This window comes from Apium graveolens, chromosome 2 (assembly GCF_009905375.1).
Source record: "Apium graveolens cultivar Ventura chromosome 2, ASM990537v1, whole genome shotgun sequence".
Classification (NCBI taxonomy): Eukaryota; Viridiplantae; Streptophyta; class Magnoliopsida; order Apiales; family Apiaceae; genus Apium; species Apium graveolens.
In genome coordinates, this window is record NC_133648.1 from 187,965,204 (window position 1) to 187,988,336 (window position 23,133).

Sequence of the window (23,133 nt, forward strand, 5' to 3'; positions counted from 1 at the left end):
TCGAAATAGTTTGATTATCGAAACATTATTCTTTAATAAAATACAGAATATATCTCAGCAAAATATCAGAGTCATAGATCCTTCAATGAATATTCAAATAATATTTATTAAATAATATAACTGAGTCATAAGCCCTCGAATGAATATTCAAATAATATTCAATAATAATATAAAAGAGTCATAAGCCCCTCGAATGAATATTCAAATAATATCAAATAATAAAATAAAAGGAGTCATAAGTCCTCGAATGAATATTCGTAATAATATTCATTAAATAAAATAAAGTTATCGAATAAACCTTATTCGATTAATAGTTTTAAAAACTATATCAATATATATATAAATTATATTATACCTCGGGAGCCTCGCCTCCCGGTTTAGAAATATGTTCACCTTTTATCCCCTATACTAAGGGTAAACTCAAATACCCGCTTATCTCTAGCATAGGTATTATGCAACTATAAGCATTTGAACCAACAGATATATAAACCAAGAATATAAATCAGGCATGCATATATACCATATCACATGCTACAATATATCGCAAGAATTTGCTAATAACAAATATGCATTTATCGCAAGATTATGCATATACACATATACATCACCACAACAGTATAACGGGTAGAAAACTTGCCTGAGCGACTGGGGGTTACGAATGGCTCGGGACGAGTCTGGTAACCTATAAACAACAAGTAAGTTGGAATTAAACCAAAGTCACTTGTAAATCTATACTTTAACTAACTTAGACTCTAACGCTTGTTTTGCGCTTACTGATTCTCTTAAGTCACTCGAGTACCCTCGGCTCCACCATTTTTAATAATTTAATCTTTACGAGTTTTAAGGCGATTCCTTCGCGAGTGTCTTACCAACTGCCTAACACACTTATCATAAATGTTTCATACATTAATTAACCCTTTTTGGTCTTTAACCTATGTTTCAAAGTAAGGCGAGGGGAAAAGTTTCGTTCGCGAAACGCCGTTACTTGAAACGGTCGTTTCTCCTAAACCGTGCATCGGAATCGAACGAACTACATATCAAAACGAAGCTCGTAACATGAGCTATCTAAACATGGCAGTGGTGATAATCTAGCAGGGGGTTCTCGGGTCCTAATGTTATGCACAAAAACAGTCCAAAGAAAATCGGACGTTACGACGGCTATGTTTACGCGATTACCAATGTTTAAACTACTCCAATTAACCACCAACCAACTCATAACCATCAATACAACAAAACTTCACCTAAACCATACCACATCAGTCCATAATCTCCAAGGTTTTCAACTCAAACAACCACAATCAAGACCTATGAACTATAATCAAGCTTCAATTACCAAAACACTTCCAAATCAAACCAAACTACTAATAATCACAATCCATGCTTCTCATTTCACAACACCAACCATTAAACTTACTAACAAATAAATTAAAGGCTAGGGTTTGAAGTTTATACCTTCCTTGGGAGGTGTTAAGTTGCTAGGAAGCCTTAGGGAGCCTCCTACAAGCTTGATCTTTCCAAAGAAATCAAGAACACAAAGTTAGGCTTTGAAGTTTCTAAAAGTCCGATTTAAAGAACTGTAAAAATGAGGGTCTTACCATGATTATTTGGATGATACTTGTGAACAAGAGTTGTAGGTCATCTCAATACCTTTCCAATGAGCTATAGAACACAATATTTGAGTGAGAAATGAAGGAGATACAGCAGTTTTAGTGTGCTGGTTCTGTTTTGGCCGAGAGCATGAAGAACAATGCCTTGGTTTCTTTTTGATTTTGATGAAAAATGATTTGCTTGGCTTGGTTGGTTTGATTTTTGTGTTTGTTTTAGTAAATTACCTAGTTGCCCTTGATTTTGTGTGGTTAAAAAGTCACCACATCTCCTTCCTTTTTTGTCATGCTTGTGTCATCCTCATGATGTCATCCTCCCCTCCTTGTCCTCTTTCTATTGGCTGGATGACATCATCCCCACTAATCCCCTTGATTAACTTCCTAATTATTTGCCTAATGACCGCTGATCTGTTATACGGTTCGCTTAACTTTCGTTTTCGTTTATCGTTTGAGGGATCATACCCGGGATCTTATTACTTAGGTTCCCTTAACCTTTCTCAATATATTATATTCCTTTTATGATCCTCTCCTATAATCCTTTAATTTAAATCCTTTTTATCCTGTTACCTTTTTCTCAAATCTTTCCGTATCTAGTGTAGTTCCGGGAAAAATCAAAGTGTTCGGATTTGGATTCTGACGATCTTTACATACACTTATATCCCATATAAAGTACTAATAAAATCTCAGAATATCCATATCAGAACCCCTACATAGTGTGGCATGAAAAGTTTTCTCATTCAGCAAAAACACTATTCATAAGGGTTTCAAAAATTTCCCAAAAATTGGGGTTATTACAGTCTCCCCTCCTTAAAAGGATTCCGTCCCGGAATCAGATAGAAAGTGAATAGGGATACTCTCTTAGCATTGCACTTTCTAACTCTCGAGTAAATTTTCCCACATTGTGGTTCTACCATCAAACTCTTACTAGTTTGATAACCCTTCTCCTAAACACTCGTTCCTTCTTAATCTATACCCTTCCTGGTTGCTCCATATAGGTTACGTCTGGTTGCATGTCTATGCGCTCATATGCCCCTATTTGTCTAGCATCCGAATTACACTTTCTTAACATTGATACGTGAAACACGCTATGACTTGCTACATGTTCGGGGGTAGGGCTAGCTCATATGCTAACTTCCCAAACGTCTTAATATATCCAAGGGTCCAACAAATTGTAGACTTAGCTTTCCTTTCTTTCCGAACCTCATCAATCCTTTTCAAGGGTTTCCAAGGGGATACCTATAACATTACTAGGCCCCCTATTTCATACTCTTTGTCCTTTTTTGAGTCAAATCAGCATACCTCTTATGTCCATCTTGGGTTACTACCAGCCGTCCTCTGATTAGATCTATTATATCCCTGGTCCTTTGGACTACTGCGGGTCCGAGCATCTTGCGCTCTACAACTTCATCCTAATCATAAGGGAAATCGACATTGTCTTCCCTCAAGGATCTCATAAGGCGATATCTCAATACTGACATATGATCTATTGTCGTAAGAAAACTCAATCCGTGCTAGGTGATCATTCCAAATTCTTTCAAGTCTATTGCACAGACTCTTATTATAGCTTTTAGCATTAGAGCTTTTGCTTCTCAATACCCATTTTTTTCCAGTTCGTAATCGCTACTACCTTCCGTTCCTAATATTATACGGGTCATACTTTTGCTCGCTAGTGTTCTATAACCTTTTAATAACCACGTCAACCTTAGTATCACGAATGTGTTTCCATTCCGCATACTACCACCACTTTATTACTCCTTTTTCAGTTGTTTCTATTTTCCAAAATTTGATCAATCATATAGAAGTAAAGGAATTTGTTGAGAGATCACTATGATCATGAACACTTGTTATATCGCATAGTTAGTACAGAAGGTGGCCAGCCTTTAGTACTTGACAAGTAATTAAACAATAGATGGTATCCTACTAGGCTTTTATCACACAGATAGATAGTCATTCGGCAATACCTCCCCTTCTGGAAGGGTTGTTCTTCTCAGATTACATGAAATGAAAAGAAGAGAAAAGAACGAACTGAAAAGAATTGTATATATAAATATATATATATATATATATATATATATATATATACTGCCACAAAATATCTGGCTTGGAACCTACCTCTGAATTATAGAGGTTTGTCATAGGAGAACAAAACATAAACGTATTTATATCAGCATCAAGTATTATAGCATCGTATTTCCCATGCCTAAATATTTCTATTCCGTCCATCATTCTATGGACCCATGCTCTTCCTCGAGCTTATACACAATCACCTTTGAAACTCCCTCGATATCGAAAATCGAATCTGGGATCTCATTCTAGACCTCATCGTTACTAGAATCCATTTCTATACCGCAACCTTCTTCGTATGGGTAATACTACTCTTTATCGATAAGAAGGAATAAATATATCATAGGTAGATAATTGACTTAATTAGTCTATCAATGATAACTTATACACCACCACGACCCGATTAGTGGTACTTACTCTCAACATCCATTCCAATACAACTCTCACGGTTGTAAGTAATCAGCTCATTACTCTCAGAATCATTCCTACATTACTATGGCCCACCGTTGACCTACTGTAGTCATTCGTTTTCCATGAAGTTTTAATAGCTAACCATACGGAGTCCATTCATATCATATCGAATTCTTCTAAGGAGGTAACATGATCACCGTTTCTGATTCATGAAGAACACTCCTGATCCTGACATACATACATGACATGAAACAGATAAAAGTGCAGAAGAGTTTCAATCAAAGCAACGATAGCAGGTTAATACTATTCTTAATCATACGCCCTAAATAGAAGAATTAACTCAAGGGTTCATCTAGTCCTTTTTGAAACATGGTCCTGGATTATCTCAAGATAGGACCTTCTAAGATAGATAGCCCGTTCATGGCGATTACACGAATTAAACCTTTACCAACTACTATTACGGTTGGGTATTGCACAGTCATCAGAAGGAATGTCAATCTTCCAAACCATAATTCAACCTTCACATTTTTAACCATCATCACTGTATTCTTTTGGCACACGCGCCTATAATTATCCTCTTACCCTTAAAGTGTCGGCCACCTCTTTGGCCTTTCCTGATAGTAAAATTTCCTTACAGTCAATGTCATTTTAACCACCTCCAAATAAATTTTCTACCTTATTTCCGATCACTGCTTGAGTGAAGATGTTTTCCTTAAAATCAGATGGGAAAAAAAATATCACCATTTTTCCATAAGTTATTGCCTCAGTCTTTAGAGGCTAATCACTGTCAAGACTGACTCTCAATCATACTTAGAACATTTTTTTTTATCTTAAGTCCTAATTGCCCTGAACAATTTCGACCATTACTGGTTCGATCCATACTTTCTCGTGGTTTAACACGTGCCCCACTTGGCATCATTATAATTACGTCATATTTCCTTTATCCACATTTCTATTCTTGAGAATTTTGAATATTACCTTTTTCCTTATAAAACCTCTAAGGTTATCCTTCAATCGTTCCTCTTGTATTCCCTAGATACAGGGCATATCACAATACCATTTACTAATAGTAGAACCATTGTCTATATACTTCTGCAAAATTTCTCCACTGATTCTTAAAGGTTGTTGTTACCTTAACCCTTTCCCAATCATACTGTCAAAACTCATACTGTCCCTATTAAGGGTGACATGCCAACCTTTATGCAGTCCCCTAGGATTCATTTTAAGTTACCAATGTTCTATCCTTAATTCCACCTTTAAAAGGTACCTGCATCCTTCCACGAATAAATCAAGTCATATTTCCTTGATAGATTATCATATTCATCATTCCCACCTCAATAGTCTATACCTAACTTCATAATAGCATCCTTATTCAAATTGAGGTCAATCCATATGGCCTCCAAAAGATAACAACGGTTATCCGCTTGTCTTGCCTAATTTGGTAACGATAACAAGGATGTTCTGGAAGATATTGGTCGTGTTCAACGTGAACTTCTTCTTAATAATTCCTTATTTACTTCTGTTGTTTATCTCAACAGTCACCTCAATGTTGGGATATCTTTCATACCTGGCGTCTCCCTTTCTGGGTATCAAGCCACCGGTCTTACATTTCCTTCTTGAAGGTCACTTCCTTCATCCAATTTTTCCTAATTTCTTACTTCCTTATCCCCTTAGTCTATCCGCGTCTCATTATTTATCCTTCGAATTATCTCAAGGTTTCCTCGAATCCTCCCAACTTACAGGGGATAAACTATATGTATCTCTTATGCCCTCAACCATCAATTTTAACTTATGGTGAATCACCCTCATCCTGACGAATGCATACTTTTCTATTTCTATTGCTACGAGTCGTTAAGGTTTCCTCATACCCAACTCCCTTATCATACCTCAAACTCTATTGCCGTTATATTCCTTTCCACTTCAATTTCTTTTTATTTTCCTTTCTCTTATCATTATTTCATGAACCAACACAACATAAGCATTGATTTCAAACATCCCGTCATTCTGGATTCGTGTCCTCAGAACGAATCTTGATAACTTTTACAACTTAGATTCATAATTTATCATACTCGTATGCCTTTGTTCTGGCTCTAAAGCTTTTACACTATCTCCTTATCTTTAGGAATTACTTTCCCGAAAACAATTGACTGAACTTAAATCAGTTTATTATAATCTCTTGCTCCGTGCCTTCCTTGGCCTTTTACCGGCGGGTGGTCTCTCTCTTAGGAGGGTAAGTGATAAAAACAGTCTTTTGTGATTCGTCAATCATTTAGAATCTCAAATGATTCCTATATTTCCTTTAGCCAGGCTCTTGCCTCGACTGGGTCAGCTTGTTCCTTGGAACTCTGAGAGCTTAGCGATTTAAAGGTCCTGAAAGAATTTCTCACCGCAGTGTCTCCTCAGGGTGGTGGTTGGGGATAATAGTCTAAGTTCTTTTTAGACAGGTCCATGAATTGCCGTATAGGAGTACCGTCTCGGGTCTCCTTTCCTTACTCGACTTTCTGTTTCCTTAGTATGAAATGTTTCATCCTACTCCCCATAATTGGGGTCATCTTTTAATTTAAAATCCTCATTTTCCACTCCATTATGTCATGGGTTCCTTCTATCTTGATGGCGACCTCCCTGACTATCACGTTCAGGGTTTGCTCTAAATCTTATTCCTCAAACTATGGCTCTCATCTAAGTTCTCATCCTTACGCTCTTGAACTTTCGGAACCCAAATTCTATAGGAATACCTCATTATTCCCTTATCATCTTTCTCAGTATTAATCTCATATTTATTTGTTGGCTCTCTGCCTTCATTCATCACCTTTTTCTGGCACAATATGCTCTTTTCCAATAATTCGGTCTCTATTGCAATCTCAAACAGCTTTTCGGTACCGGCTCCGGTTACCTTCACTACTATTTCCATTTTCTCAAAATCTCTTATCAACTCTCCCAAAGACATTATCATCTTGAGTCTCTCCTTTTTACTAATGGCATCAGCCACCACATTGGCTTTCCCCGAATGATAAAGAATCTCCCAATCATAATTCTTGATTAGCTCTAACCGCCTCCTCTGGCGTATGTTGAGCTCTTTCTACGTAAGAATGTACTAGAGCACTTATGGCTTAGGTAATTCTCGCACTTCTCTCCATACAAGTAGTGCCTCCAATCTTTAGGGTAAAACTATTGCCATGAGCCTAAGCTCATGGGCGGGGATATCGAATTTCATATTACCTTAATTGTCTTGACGCAGACGCGATTATCTTGCTGTGCTAAGAAGCACCCTAATTCCTTATGTGAAGCGTCACTTACAAATCATAAAATCTCCTTTTTCCATCCGGCAACGCCAACATAGGGGCCGTCACCAACCTTTGCTTCAGTTCTTAAAAGCTGTTCTCGCATTTCTCTGTCTATTCGAACTTCTCAGTCTTATGAGTAAGCCACGTTAAAGGGGCTACTATCTTTACAAACTTGAACGAACCTCTGGTAGTGACCGGCCAATCCTACCTCTGGTAGTCGACCCAACCAGGGTCATCAATTCATCAGTGGTCCTTTATCCAATCTCGTCAGGATCCTCCATGGGATCCTCCTCAGCAACTATCCCTTCTAGGACAACATCCTCAACCGCTACATCCTCAATATCAACATCATCCGGTCCTGCGTTAGGACGCTCTATTGGATCCACAATCTGATCTCCAATTAGTAATAAAACATCATCGCGTTGATGTTCCTCAACTTCAGGGTTCGGAGTCCCGCTACCATATACGATAACGAACTACGCTTCTATCGCTACATTTATAAGGGTTCCCATAAGGGTTTTAACTGTCAGTACTACATTAGGTAGTCCGACTATGAACTTGGCAAGAGTTCTTATTATCTTAGTGAACTTATTATCTTAACGTCCCATCATCTCTGAGGTTTATAACGCTTAGCTCTGATACCATTTCTGTAACACCCCCAGATCCGGGGTCGGGGATCCGGGTCGTTACGAGTTCCATTTCCCTTAATAACACCCAATCTTAATAATTACTCAACTACTCTGTACTGTGACCCCACAATAAACACACACACCACACGTTATAGTCTCAGAGATGAACATCCAAAAATAACCACAAGTCATTTTATTCCACAATTATCTGCCAATACACCTTAAAAGGTTTTCTGAATAAATTTACATTTCTTTGCCATTATTACAATTCATAAATATAAATAAATCTGGTACATCAAAAGTTGAAAGCCTAGCCTATTGGTAGTTCCTACCTCAGCTACGGCGGCATCAATGCTTCTAGAAAACTGCGGAACGTCTCCTAATCGCTTGCGAATCGGGAGCTTGGTTCTGTTCATCTTTTCTATCTGTTGTTGTGTGATGAAAGAAGAAAGCAAGGGTGAGCAGCAAGCCCACCAAAATAATATGTATAATGATTAATAGTATATGAGCCTTCTCATAGTACTCATGAAAGTCTTGGTCAAAAGAAATGAACCAAGTTTGATATCTTAATGCGATTAAGTCGCAAAATATTCAGTATATATACATATATACTTTTCAAAATATTGAAAGTCCTCTTCCATGCATAATACACACAGAGTTCCAGTGTATAACTGTATAAAAATACCGTTGCAAGGTGATCTCATATATCTAACCTTGTCTCAACGTTTTTCTGAAAATCTTTGTCATGCATAAGATAATCATTTACTAGATATAAGTTTTAAAAAAAAATGAAGTTACAAGATACTCCAATATACTTTATATCCACATACTACTTGAACTACCACCGTTCAAGTTATAATCAGTTTCAAAGTTCATCACCCAGATGAGACTACAAGATAAGACTTGAATAGATTCAATCTTTGAAATATTATTATAAATAATGAAGTTACGAGATACTTCATTAAGTCCTGATATATATATATCCATATATATATATATATATATATATATATATATATCTCATACATTTCCTGAAAATCTCTGTCATGTAAAGTATGAACAGAGTTATAATATCCAATGAATTTTGGAAAGGAAAAGAATTTTGGCATAAACCAGATATCTTGCTGATCAGGCAAAGATACCAATAAGTAACATTTTCTACTGTAGATGGATGAATTCCTCACCGGTCATCACCCTGGCCGCATTAGGACCTCGCGCTAGACCGTTACCCGGCCACTCACGCGTTGATGAACTGCCACCCAGCCACTTACACTTTGATAGACCGTACCCCGGCCTGTCGCTTATGCCGACTCAATTAGATGGGCTTACTTCCCGAACATTGGGCAAGTAATCAATTCATTTATCAAAACAGCAACCTTGTTGCGAATATAAAATACACCATAGAGCCGGATCCCTCAGGTTTTGAACGAGTATTTAAATCCCCTTTAAAAGGAAGATCTTAAATATAAAAATGAGTTTTGGGATCCGCTCTAACTTTTAAAAATCATTTTGAAGACTCGAAAACACTTTAAAGAGTGTTTGGAGTAAGTCTGATTTAATGAAGTAAATCAGTCCCAATATATTTAGAAAATATCTGAATATTATTATTTAAATAATATTCCCATAAAGAATAATCTTTATACAAATAATTGAAGTAGAAGTTGTAAGACTTATACTTGAAATGAGTATTAAATAACCAAAGATATACTTATATGAAAGTACTATCTTTATTTGAATAATCGAAAATAAGTTTGATTATCGAAACATTATTCTTTAATAAAATACAGAATATATCTCAGCAAATAATCAGAGTCATAGATCCTCAAATGAATATTCAAATAATATTTATTAAATAATATAAACTGAGTCATAAGCCCTCGAATGAATATTCAAATAATATTCAATAAATAATATAAAAGAGTCATAAGCCCTCGAATGAATATTCAAATAATATTCAAATAATAAAATAAAAGGAGTCATAAGTCCTCGAATGAATATTCGTAATAATATTCATTAAATAAAATAAAGTTATCGAATAAACCTTATTCGATTAATAGTTTTAAAAACTATATCAATATATATATAAATATATATTATACTCGGGAGCCTCGCCTCCCGGTTTAGAAATATGTTCACCTTTTATCCCCTATACTAAGGGTAAACTCAAATACCGCTTATCTCTAGCATAGGTATTATGCAACTATAAGCATTTGAACCAACAGATATATAAACCAAGAATATAAATCAGGCATGCATATATACCATATCAATGCATATATACCATATCACATGCTACAATATATCGCAAGAATTTGCTAATAACAAATATGCATTTATCGCAAGATTATGCATATACACATATACATCACCACAACAGTATAACGGGTAGAAAACTTGCCTGAGCGACTGGGGGTTACGAATGGCTCGGGACGAGTCTGGTAACCTATAAACAACAAGTAAGTTGGAATTAAACCAAAGTCACTTGTAAATCTATACTTTAACTAACTTAGACTCTAACGCTTGTTTTGCGCTTACTGATTCTCTTAAGTCACTCGAGTACCCTCGGCTCCACCATTTTTAATAATTTAACCTTTACGAGTTTTAAGGCGATTCCTTCGCGAGTGTCTTACCAACTGCCTAACACACTTACCATAAATGTTTCATACATTAATTAACCCTTTTTGGTCTTTAACCTATGTTTCAAAGTAAGGCGAGGGGAAAAGTTTCGTTCGCGAAACGCCGTTACTTGAAACGGTCGTTTCTCCTAAACCGTGCATCGGAATCGAACGAACTACATATCAAAACGAAGCTCGTAACATGAGCTATCTAAACATGTCAGTGGTCATAATCTAGCAGGGGGTTCTCGGGTCCTAATGTTATGCACAAAAACAGTCCAAAGAAAATCGGACGTTACGACGGCTATGTTTACGCGATTACCAATGTTTAAACTACTCCAATTAACCACCAACCAACTCATAACCATCAATACAACAAAACTTCACCTAAACCATACCACATCAGTCCATAATCTCCAAGGTTTTCAACTCAAACAACCACAATCAAGACCTATGAACTATAATCAAGCTTCAATTACCAAAACACTTCCAAATCAAACCAAACTACTAATAATCACAATCCATGCTTCTCATTTCACAACACCAACCATTAAACTTACTAACAAATAAAGTAAAGGCTAGGGTTTGAAGTTTATACCTTCCTTGGGAGGTGTTAAGTTGCTAGGAAGCCTTAGGGAGCCTCCTACAAGCTTGATCTTTCCAAAGAAATCAAGAACACAAAGTTAGGCTTTGAAGTTTCTAAAAGTCCGATTTAAAGAACTGTAAAAATGAGGGTCTTACCATGATTATTTGGACGATACTTGTGAACAAGAGTTGTAGGTCATCTCAATACCTTTCCAATGAGCTATAGAACACAATATTTGAGTGAGAAATGAAGGAGATACAGCAGTTTTAGTGTGCTGGTTCTGTTTTGGCCGAGAGCATGAAGAACAATGCCTTGGTTTCTTTTTGATTTTGATGAAAAATGATTTGCTTGGCTTGGTTGGTTTGATTTTTGTGTTTGTTTTAGTAAATTACCTAGTTGCCCTTGATTTTGTGTGGTTAAAAAGTCACCACATCTCCTTCCTTTTTTGTCATGCTTGTGTCATCCTCATGATGTCATCCTCCCCTCCTTGTCCTCTTTCTATTGGCTGGATGACATCATCCCCACTAATCCCCTTGATTAACTTCCTAATCATTTGCCTAATGACCGCTGATCTGTTATACGGTTCGCTTAACTTTCGTTTTCGTTTATCGTTTGAGGGATCATACCCGGGATCTTATTACTTAGGTTCCCTTAACCTTTCTCAATATATTATATTCCTTTTATGATCCTCTCCTATAATCCTTTAATTTAAATCCTTTTTATCCTGTTACCTTTTTCTCAAATCTTTCCGTATCTAGTGTATTTCCGGGAAAAATCAAAGTGTTCGGATTTGGATTCTGACGATCTTTACATACACTTATATCCCATATAAAGTACTAATAAAATCTCAGAATATCCATATCAGAACCCCTACATAGTGTGGCATGAAAAGTTTTCTCATTCAGCAAAAACACTATTCATAAGGGTTTCAAAAATTTCTCAAAAATTGGGGTTATTACAATATCCATGAAAAGTCGATACCCGAGAAGGGTTGAAAGTACCCCGAGTCGCTAAGAGACTATTATAACTTCCACGGAAACTCAAGTAGTTACCCCGGAAGTTGGGGGGGAATTATATGGATAGAATATACATCCAATAGACACATTAAATGTCACATTAATTACACTTGGGCTTCTGCTCCAAAGACCAATACAGACCAGGTTGGTCTAAGCTCATAGCAGACTCAAGACGACCCAAGTAGTCAAGGTCCACTAGTAGAAGTCGTCAAGGTCCACTAGTAGAAGTCGTCAAGGTCCACGAACATGAGTTGTTCATGGGCTAGGCCCGATACAACTAAAAGAGCAGATACATGTGTCCAAAACAAACACACACTCCTACAAGGAAGGATCTGGAATTCCTTTCCTAACCGGAGTCTTAATTACCATGTAAGTTGGAGACTTGTCCACCAAGTCTCCCAACACAAGTCTAACCCTAGGCTCATCTCTATATAAAGGGCTCTAACCCTCAACCTAGAACTGCGTTTTTGGCTTGATTCTCTATAATACAGAGATACATAAGCATCTTGCGAGGACCGACAGTCCCAAATGCGAGAACAGCCATTAAAGCTCAAAACTGATTAATTATAGTATTAATTACTAACGTACCCTAATTTTTATTCCACAACAAGGACTTAAATATTTTTATAGGTATAATTTATAAGAAAGTTCTAGGGTTTCGAACACGCGTGGTACAAGCACGCAAAGTTATCCACCGGTGGTCTTTACAGATGTGCAAAAACTACAATTCTGACCAGATTTTGCAGGGACGTTTACACATCTTTAAAATAGAATTTAGCCAACTATATAATGTGAGATTATTGGTTTGAACAGGTGGCATCTAAATCAATGTGGTAGCTAGTATTTTTTCAATTTAAATGGTAGGAGTTGCAGCCTGTAAACTAACTCAAGCTCATGATTTCAACGTTTTCCATAATCTCTATATTGAGTTGATGGCATGGTTTGAAAGAGTCAACAACCTAATTATTTGTTGGGCAGAAAGATTAAGTTATTGGTTTATATCTTGAGGTTACGCCTATAAAATATTTCGGCTACCCGATACGCAAATCATGCTTTATAAGTAAATTATTAGAGCTATATAATGCTATTTTTAAAAATGCTGTAGAGCAGACTTCAAAATTATGATGTAAATCTTAAAATTTGTATTATACAGTGAGCACTTGCTAAAAAATGCTGCCATTGAGTTGCATCAATATGTTACTGAGATTATTTATAGTTTGGCCACAAACGTGTAGCTGTAATTTGTTTTTTCGGGTGGCTGATCTAAGTTTGGACAGTCATTTTCTATGCGGCCTTTCCTTTTGTGGCAGCTGATTTGGACTGAATTTGCAATCATCCTTCTGTTGTGGCACATTAAAACTGCCCATCAATGGCTCTTTTTTCTGAACACCTTCTCACCGAGGTTTGTTTGTGCATTAATCTGCAGGCTGAATTGCGGTTTTTTGTGGTTGTCTGTATCGTCAGAAACACCGGGAAACTGCACACCGCCCTTTCAATTTTTGATAAAATCAATTCCTAGAAAACGAGGGAAACCAAAACTCTACCTCACCAAAGAGATGGTGGAAGAGCACAGGGCACAAAGTGCCAGCGCAATAACACTCGGCAGGGCTTTGATATGTCCTGCAGAATTATAACTTATGTTTGAGATTCATTTATATTCTCTCTGTTGATTCATTCAGCTCAAAATTGTTATTGTGTAAGTCCACATGGCTTCCTGACCAACGCCTCGTAAATTTATTCTACAGGGTCGGTGCCTGAGATACGTCGCAGTGGTCCTGTTTTGGATGATGGTGGGAGCTCCTAAGGTAATCATTTGTGCCTGCCATTTCCTGTGATATCTGTGCTACTACATGTTATATGATACGTGCCACTTTCCTCAAATTATTGTTTCCTGCTATCTTAGTTTCTTACATTTTAATAATGTCATGTTATTATGCTCTTGGTTGAACTATCATACCATCGGCTACTTTTTAAACCTAAGTGTGCAAATAAGCACAATATGCCCTGCTTATGACTGAAAAACCATATAATTATCATGGGTGGGGCCGGTTAGCTCACTTTTCTCTTTAATTTTGAACATGGGGCCCTAACAAGCTCATTAGCCAAGTTACTATTGCTGCATATGAAGTTGGAAAATTCCCAATCCGGTTTTGCGGGTTGGGGGCACCAAATCTTCAACTCTTCTACACTCGTGTAAATATGTCCCCCTTAGTTGATCCTTCCCATGATAAATTACAACACATATTTCATTCCAAGCGACAGTGTTGTGGATTTCTTTCCTGGTAAACGTTGTATGTATCGCCAAAAAAGACATTGATGTTAAATAAGTGTGATTTGACAATGTGTGGTATTGATAATTTTAAATGAATACTATAATTGGGGAGTCTATTTTTTAGTGTCAACGAAGGAAAAAAGGGTTTCACATAAAATAGGGCCATCAATTTCTCGCATTTTGATGAATAATACAGGGTAACCACATGTTGGCCACCGTCCGGAACAATCAAAAGGATATTTTTCTGTCGCTTCTGTCTGAAGGTAAAGGCTATAGCATATCAAATATTATGGTCATCCCTGGGCCTGCATTATACAAAATTACTAACAGAGATCTTGCAATCAATTTCTACTACAAAATCAAGATCTAGAAGGTCATGTACACTGACAGAATTCCTCGATACAAATTTCAACTAAAAGAATTCGGACAAATACCCAATTGTGTTGCCGATGTAAAATGCTTCATAGTTAATAGGCCAACACTCAATTTTTAAAACCATCATGCTATTTTATTTAACCAAAACCAATATTTTCGTGCATGTAGACTCGCTGGGATGGTGATCAACTACAGACAGCTGGAAACCCGAACTAACGGAGCACGGAAAATTGATGTTACCTGACTGATGCCCGGTTAGATTCAATTAACAGTATTACTTGTGCCCAAAATATTTATACACACCTGTATATTCCAACCCCAACATGAACGACCATATTTATAAATATTGGTTACTGCTTTGATGACAATAGGAGTGAAAAGCTGGTTGTGGCACTATGGGAGGACAATCCAACTCAGTTTCTGGAGTTATTGGCCAAGTAAAGCAATGTTGGGGGGTTCGTTGTCATAAATGGTCTACTTTCCGCAAAATATTCAGGTACCAACAACTACTTTTTACTACATCTAGAACTTAAAGACCTATGCATAATATTGATATATCGTCCTTTGCTTATTTTCTCAACATTCAGAGAGGGTGCTGTTATCTACAAGTGATGCTAAAAAGACATTCTACAACATAGATTATGATCCCCTCAAAAACATGCGAACAACTATTGTAAAATCTAAATGACATCAGTGCCACTGATAAACGAACAAAATAAGTTGAAAATGTATTTGTAACACTATTAATACCATTCCTCATACCACCCATGCATAATATTATGTTCCATGCTGAGTTTCAAGCGTATTGTTCATGTGGAAGATGGTTCCTGATGAAAAAGTTTGACTCTATGCAACAAAGAAGCCGAGGAGCTCATTGGTGTACCCATGGACAAAATAATTGTTGAACTTTCAAAGGTAATCCAACCCTTATCTTCCACTGCAATAACAATCATTGTTACAACAACATGCTAACTATATTTACGTTTGATATGCTCGTAGACGCAAATATAATCGCTACATCACCAAATATCAAGAACATAGTTGGAAATATCAAACATAGTTTGATATTTGATGATTTGGTGTACCTTGATCTCAAACATATATAAAACCCTTATTTAGGTTGTAAGTCATTATACGAGTGTTATGGATTAAAAACTAAGGTATATAATTACTGTGTTTATTACTAAAGAACGTGAGCTTCGTGGCTCGATTTGACTGCTCTTGTGCTTCGTGACTCAATCTGCCTTAACAAGATGCCTACGTACCTTGCTGATTGCCAAGGATCAAGTCAAAAAATGTAGTTCTTATTTGTGGGGTGAGGCCCCTTATATAGATGTTGGGAGTTCTTGAATTGGACTTGGTGTTGGAGACTTGGTAGTCAAGTCTCAGAATTAGAATGGAATTTGGAGTCCTAAGTGGTAGGAAACTGATTCATTATCCTTCTAGGTCCCTTGGAGGCTAATCTACAAGGATTTATGTCCTTATTGGGACTCTTCTTAATAGCTGATTTTTCCCTTATTAATTAATTACGAAATTAATTAATATTCAGGGTTTCGAACAGGATTCATGACCTCAATCCTGATATATGGTCTTTATTCACTACTAGAAATAGTAGATACGACATCGGTGTTTAGACATCGGCACGTAATGCACCCGATGTTAAAAGTTTTTTTAACATCGGTTTTTAATTAAGCGATGTTGAATAAGAATATTGATATCGGTTTTTTATACTAGCCATTGTCTATGTTTGAAAATAAAAACTGCCAAATATACGTTTTTAACTTTGACATCGGTCATTTTTACAAACCGTTGTCTATGACCAATTTTAAAAAATTTAAATTAACTTGTCCTTTTTCCCCCGTTTCAGTGCCAAAATTTCCCCCCTTTTTTTATAGAAAAAATTATTTCCCCCCTTTACATATAATTTTTTCCCTCTGACTGAAACTATATCCCCTCTTTTGCTCACACCCCCGATTCTCTCTCTCTCTCTCTTAAGATGGAAACTCTCTCTCCCTCTCTGTGAAACCTCAACTTCATCTCAAACCCTCCGACTCTCTCCCTCGTCTCTATGATCTTTCTCTCCTTTCTCACCATTCCTTTTTATAAACCCTAATTTAGAACTGGTACAAAAAATCTCCTCTCTCATCGTTCTCTCCTTTCTCACCACTCCCTCTTACAAACCCTAATTTAAAACTACAAAAACGACACTGAAATTTGACCAAATTAAGCATCAAATCCAGCATCAAATTGGTAAGCTTAGTCCTTGATAGCAGCTTTAGAGCTTTAAAGGAGACCTGGGTTTCGTCCGATTAAGTTCCAATTTTAAAATTGTTTTAGTAAATTTTAATTTTATAGATGTCAATATATATATATAGTTGGTTAATTTATATGTTTACCCCCTCTCTTACCTTCTTTCTCCCTGGTTCTCTTTTTTCATGTTTTACTTTGTCTCTCGATTGTTGCAGGGAACTCTCCTCCATTTGGTTTCGAGAAGGTGTCATATGGCTCTGACAAGTTAGAAAGAATAGCTTTATGCGGGTCAGGTGTTTTAACTTTTTTATGTGTAAATCTGAAAAATTTGTATGTTTATTGGAGATATTGATGCATGATTTATTCACTTGATATTCATAGTGTTGCTTATAAGAGGAAAGAGGCGGTCGAAAGTACTCTTAATATTTACAAGGCTGCTTAGTAAATATATTTTATATTGTGTATTTGACTTCTTATGTATATGTTTAAATCATTAGTCTTTAGGATCTCTAGTTATTTATAATGTTGTTAATATTGTGACACTAATTATTTTGAGATCGCAGATGAGGAAGAAGCGTTTTACTTCAAAGAAACGATAATGTAAGTATAATATTTTACCGATGTAGCTGAAATAATATTTCTGTACTTGCTGTTTTTACCTCCATTTTGGTCTGTGTACTAGAGCTACATATATATATAAATTGAAACTAAGAGTAAACTAGAAGTCTATTTCCACATGACTATTAAATCTTTAAAAGGTATAATCTACATGCAATGTTTTTATTAGATTTTTTCATGTCACTTCAATTACTAAACTATAGTTTAATCTTGCATGGTTCAATTTTATATGATCTGTTTGTGGGCTAAGGTCTATGTGCAAGTTTTGTTAGTTATGGAGTCATTGATAGACTTTGCATGTGTTAAATCCTGATTAAGTATAGTACATCATGTTGTTTTTTATATTATTTGTTAAACATTACTTTGCCTTTTCAGATTCTATAAGTATGTCATGTTTCTTTTATCCAGCACACATTCAAAAATGTTAGGAATTAGCATATACAAAAAGGGAACCAGTTATGTGGTTTTGTAAAATTTGGTTTGTAGGGGTAAAAATAGCCTCCCCTTTAATGGAGGAATATTTGGTAACTATTAGAGTTAATGAGATTGGCAGCATGAGATGGATTATAATGCTTGGGTTGTGTTTTTTTTTCTTTTGTCCAATGAAATCTTCATGTTCATAGTTGAGTGATTTTGTTCGCAAAAGTGCATGAAAGGCAGACTCCTTTCGCTTTAGGTGGTTTCTGGAAAGCCTGACTTCAAATTTGTTGCAGATGATGATGTATCTCCACCAGATGATGATGTATGTGCAATCTGCTTTGGTGATTTTAGTGTTCCTTGCATGACTAATTATGGCCATTGGTTTTGTGGTACCCCCTTCCCTTCCCTTCCCTTTTCTTTCTTACCCTTGTTTTCATTGCTTGTTTTTTGTGTGGATATTTGGTTACACTATTTTTGTAACTTTTTGTTTGGAAATTGATTGCTCTATCAATCTATTAGACTTCATGTTATGGTGTTAGGGTTGGTCATTTCGGGTTGTGTTCGTAAAAGTGTTAATATGTATTGTGTCTATCTTATTCTATAACATAATGCAATTCGATGAATGATGAGAATAAAAAGATGAGCAGGAAGCTTACCGAAATGAAATTTTAAGGAATGAATGAACGCTCTTTTTTTGCTGTCATATTTAGGTTTACAAATTTGCAGCATGTTATTCTGAGTATTTTCTATCTTCTGTAATCCTATCTTTTTTTAGATGTTTTCTTTTTTCCTTGACTTGCCCTTTTGTGTCAACTTTGGTTGTTTCTTTTTATATAAAACAACTATTTGTCAGTATTTTTTTCCATTCTAGATGCTATTATGGATTGATTAACATCAATGGCCTAGAAATCGTCTATAAATGTAACCATATTTAACAGATTCCTTATATGGTTTTTACTTATGTTTAGTTATATTAAAATACCATATTGAACTTGAACCAAGGTGTATAATTTTGGTTTTTCGGCTTGGTGTTTTTTTAATGGTTTTGGTTCAATTTCAGTTCATTTACTCACCCCTAGTTTGGCCCGCGTGAGCTAACTCATCCAGTTCTACACTCAACTAACCAATGCTTAGGTGGTTGTATCATATGTTTATATCACTTTAGAATCTTTTCTGCAGATAAAAAGCATGTAAAATCAGTGTTTTTAAACTTTTTTCTGGCTTAAAAATTTGAAGCATGCCTTTTGTAACCTGTGATATTTTAGCCTGACTTCAAATTTTGAACCTTAAAATGACTCAAAAATTGCACAAGTTTTTACTCCTCTGTTGTTATACTTATGTTCTCAACATTGAAATCTTGTTCTTCATTTCCCTCGATTATTTTTTCTTTGTGTAAATTTGTGGATCTGACTAGACTTTGTGTTGTAATTTTTTTGTTTCAAGTAGGTTATTTCTAAAATGGGTGGATGCAATGGCAATGGGAAAAGGGCAATGGGAAAAGTGCAACAGGCAGCTGTATATTGCAGGAGGATGCATTTGTATCTGATGCCGACTCATTTGGTGTTACTCGCACATGTGAGATGCGTACAACTGTCTTAGAAAACGGTCAGACTCTTAATGTTATTGACACGCCTGGTATAGTTTCTTTCTAGTTGTCTAGTTGGACTTCCATAGTTCTCTACTACAACAAACAAATAGTTTCCTTTAAGCTTTATTTGATCTAATAAATCTTACGCAATACATATGGCAGGTTTATTTGATTGTTCTACAGAAATATAATCCACTCTTAAAGAGATTGCTAAATATATCAAGATGGATCAGAATGGTATTCATGCGGTCCTTGTTGTTCTTTCGGCCAAGAGTCATTTCTCATAAGGTGAAGAGACAGTCATAAATAGCCTGAGGACTCTGTTGCAACATGTGAAAACAAGACAAAGTCTCCTGGTGCTACATATATATAAACGCCCTGCTGACATCCTGAGTAAGCCTCCACACACACCCCTTCACGCAGGGGAGGATCTAGTAAGGGCACCGGGGACACGTGTCCCCCATAAATGATTTTAAAAGCAAGAGGATGTTTACCAAAATTTACTCGGTGCCCCCTAAGTAAATATTTCTAAATCCTCCCCTGCCGGAAAGAAAATTTGGCTTTGGGAGTTTATTAGCAGTTGGTACAAGCTAACTAGGCCAAACATTTAAATATATGTCAGGAGTAAAATTTTATAACAGCCCATTGAGGTAGTTCTCCAAAGCTTGGATGCAGAAGGCTTTTTTCGAGTTTTATGATAAAGAAAAATTAATGTGAAAAACATTACAAAAAGGATTGATTAAGATTTTCCCAATGGATACATTTGAAAACTTTTACCATAACAAAAGGTTCCAAACACAATAGAAAATTTTGTATACTTTGTTTATGGAGCACAACTAGTATCGTGATCGTGATCATAACTCATAAGAGTAAGATTCAGTATACCAGGAACAAGGGCAGTGAGGTGCAGCCAATCTTCACTGGGACTATCTTTCCGGATTCATAAGTCATAAGAGTAAGCTCCAGTATACCATGAAGAAGGGCAGTAAGATGCAGTAAGACGCGGCCAATCTTTATTGGGTTGATCCTTCCGAATAGCTTCAGCTGCCTGCAACACATGTTCTATTTATGGAGGTTCTTCAATATCAGGAACACTACTGTCAACAATGTTGTCGAGAAGTTCACAGCATTTACCTATGCTCATTTCTTGTTGAACTTCTCATACCCCGTTCTCATTCTTTTCACCTACAAATAATCTAAAGGTAATTATATTAGCTAATCTATCTCATCTAAACTATTAAACAAACAAAGAAGAATAAGGTTTATAACCAGTTGCTTACATGGTATCTTTGGTTGGTCTGATTCGTCCAGTAAAATTCATCAGCCCCTTCGGTCTGTGGCTTTCAGCATCATAATCCTTAATGTACCTTAAATGTCTAGCACTATGCACTGCAAACAATTTTCTCACTCACTTTTCTCTTACAGAGGATGACGTGAAAATGTTATGAAACTAGAATTGGGAACCATATATAGTGTCCAAAGGATTCTCGCATTCAGTTTCTTCTGCAACTAGCAATGTGGCAAACTTTTTCTATTTACAGCGCGATACAGGACTTAATTTCATCGTGGCCTTAGGTCATTACAAAAGCCAAAGAGAATCAAAGCGATATTAAGCCTATGGTGCTGAAAGAAGAAAGCAAGGGTGAGCAGCAAGCCCACCAAAATAATATGTATAATGATTAATAGTATATGAGCCTTCTCATAGTACTCATGAAAGTCTTGGTCAAAAGAAATGAACCAAGTTTGATATCTTAATGCGATTAAGTCGCAAAATATTCAGTATATATACATATATACTTTTCAAAATATTGGAAGTCCTCTTCCATGCATAATACACACAGAGTTCCAGTGTATAACTGTATAAAAATACCGTTGCAAGGTGATCTCATATATCTAACCTTGTCTCAACGTTTTTCTGAAAATCTTTGTCATGCATAAGATAATCATTTACTAGATATAAGTTTTAAAAAAAATGAAGTTACAAGATACTCCAATATACTTTATATCCACATACTACTTGAACTACCACCGTTCAAGTTATAATCAGTTTCAAAGTTTATCACCCAGATGAGACTACAAGATAAGACTTGAATAGATTCAATCTTTGAAATATCATTATAAATAATGAAGTTACGAGATACTTCATTAAGTCCTGATATATATATATCCATATATATATATATATATATCTCATACATTTCCTGAAAATCTCTGTCATGTAAAGTATGAACAGAGTTATAATATCCAATGAATTTTGGAAAGGAAAAGAATTTTGGCATAAACCAGATATCTTGCTGATCAGGCAAAGATACCAATAAGTAACCTTTTCTACTGTAGATGGATGAATTCCTCACCGGTCATCACCCTGGCCGCATTAGGACCTCGCGCTAGACCGTTACCCGGCCACTCACGCGTTGATGGACTGCCACCCAGCCACTTACACTTTGATAGACCGTACCCCGGCCTGTCGCTTATGCCGACTCAATTAGATGGGCTTACTTCCCGAACATTGGGCAAGTAATCAATTCATTTATCAAAACAGCAACCTTGTTGCGAATATAAAATACACCATAGAGCCGGATCCCTCAGGTTTTGAACGAGTATTTAAATCCCCTTTAAAAGGAAGATCTTAAATATAAAAATGAGTTTTGGGATCCGCTCTAACTTTTAAAAATCATTTTGAAGACTCGAAAACACTTTAAAGAGTGTTTGGAGTAATGCTGATTTAATGAAGTAAATCAGTCCCAATATATTTAGAAAATATCTGAATATTATTATTTAAATAATATTCCCATAAAGAATAATCTTTATACAAATAATTGAAGTAGAAGTTGTAAGACTTATACTTGAAATGAGTATTAAATAACCAAAGATATACTTATATGAAAGTACTATCTTTATTTGAATAATCGAAAATAAGTTTGATTATCGAAACATTATTCTTTAATAAAATACAGAATATATCTCAGCAAATAATCAGAGTCATAGATCCTCAAATGAATATTCAAATAATATTTATTAAATAATATAAACTGAGTCATAAGCCCTCGAATGAATATTCAAATAATATTCAATAAATAATATAAAAGAGTCATAAGCCCTCGAATGAATATTCAAATAATATTCAAATAATAAAATAAAAGGAGTCATAAGTCCTCGAATGAATATTCGTAATAATATTCATTAAATAAAATAAAGTTATCGAATAAACCTTATTCGATTAATAGTTTTAAAAACTATATCAATATATATATAAATATATATTATACTCGGGAGCCTCGCCTCCCGGTTTAGAAATATGTTCACCTTTTATCCCCTATACTAAGGGTAAACTCAAATACCGCTTATCTCTAGCATAGGTATTATGCAACTATAAGCATTTGAACCAACAGATATATAAA

At 35.8% G+C, this 23,133-nt stretch overlaps 1 long non-coding RNA gene across 8 annotated transcripts; it reads left to right on the forward strand.

The window, feature by feature from the left end:
• Window positions 1-13,149: 13,149 nt before the first annotated feature.
• On the forward strand, window positions 13,150-21,289 carry LOC141708016 (uncharacterized). Of its 8 annotated transcripts, none has more exons than XR_012569295.1 (13): window positions 13,150-13,611; window positions 13,955-14,014; window positions 14,678-14,854; window positions 15,025-15,110; window positions 15,228-15,352; window positions 15,677-15,771; window positions 17,322-17,394; window positions 17,670-17,706; window positions 18,438-18,533; window positions 19,591-19,779; window positions 19,895-20,125; window positions 20,613-20,934; window positions 21,158-21,289. It is a non-coding gene; the product is annotated as an uncharacterized LOC141708016 (long non-coding RNA). The 8 variants fall into 8 exon arrangements; XR_012569294.1 differs by having other exon boundaries at window positions 13,153-13,611; window positions 14,678-14,744; XR_012569293.1 differs by having other exon boundaries at window positions 13,154-14,014; window positions 14,678-14,744.
• The last annotated feature ends 1,844 nt before the right edge of the window (window positions 21,290-23,133 follow it).